This window comes from Drosophila subpulchrella, unplaced genomic scaffold (genome assembly GCF_014743375.2).
Source record: "Drosophila subpulchrella strain 33 F10 #4 breed RU33 unplaced genomic scaffold, RU_Dsub_v1.1 Primary Assembly Seq25, whole genome shotgun sequence".
In the NCBI taxonomy this organism is placed as follows: domain Eukaryota; kingdom Metazoa; phylum Arthropoda; class Insecta; order Diptera; family Drosophilidae; genus Drosophila; species Drosophila subpulchrella.
In genome coordinates this window covers 816,855-817,721 of record NW_023665555.1, presented here as the reverse complement: position 1 = coordinate 817,721, position 867 = coordinate 816,855, and the positions used below count along the sequence as shown (strand labels likewise).

The following is an 867-nucleotide window of genomic DNA, read 5'->3' as shown; positions in this document are numbered from 1 at the left end:
AGTTTAATATTATTTTGCCTTTATTTAATATTTCGAATGAAAAAATACCAAAATATACCAAAAATTTGGTAGACGTAGGATGCTATGCTAGAGGTGCAGAAACATCGAGTGAAACATCGATAACATCGATGTTTTCAAAAAATCGGAACCATCGATGGTTCGTGACCACCATCGATGTTTTCACAAGCGTTGGAGCTGGAATTGATCTCTCTTAAATCAACAACTCCACGACGTCCACCAACACCAGAATCAACTTCAAACGAGGCAAGCAGCAAATTTTCATTTTTGCAAAATAAGCCTAAAGTAAAGTCTACCAGAGCCGATGCCATTATTGCCACAAGGCAATATATGGAAAAAGAAAACATTCCTGACACTTGCGACCCCTTGAAGTATTGGGAGGTATGATTTTTAAATAATTATGACTAACATGTTAAATAAGAAATATTTTTTACAGATGACTGCTGACAACGAACTGAAATTGGTTGCAAAAAAAATTTTTCTGTATACAAGCCTCGTCCTGTGAGTCTGAACGAGTATTCAGCAAAGCTGGACAAACCATATCTGACCGCAGGACAAGGCTTAAACCTGAAGTTGTTGATCAACTTTTGTTCCTGAATAGAAATAGACACTTTAAATGATCTCAAATAAATCTCATGTTACTGTTTGTGCTGTTTCTGTTCTTTTTGCATTTTCTTTTTTTTTTTTTTAAACATCGATGTTTTTTTTGAAAACATCGAAAACATCGATGGACACGAACAACGATGTTTCTGCACCTCTATGCTATGCACTCGGTGGAGCGCTGGTATTATTTTTCCCTGGATAAATAATGTTACGGAACAAATAAGTAAAGCCTAGTACTCAGATCGG

The 867-nt window shown here is 36.0% G+C and overlaps 1 long non-coding RNA gene across 1 annotated transcript; it reads left to right on the top strand.

Annotated features, from left to right (window-relative positions):
• The first annotated feature begins 212 nt into the window (after nucleotides 1–212).
• LOC119559599 lies at nucleotides 213–664 on the top strand. The gene is made up of 2 exons (XR_005220863.1): nucleotides 213–399; nucleotides 455–664. It is a non-coding gene; the product is annotated as an uncharacterized LOC119559599 (long non-coding RNA).
• Nucleotides 665–867: the final 203 nt, after the last annotated feature.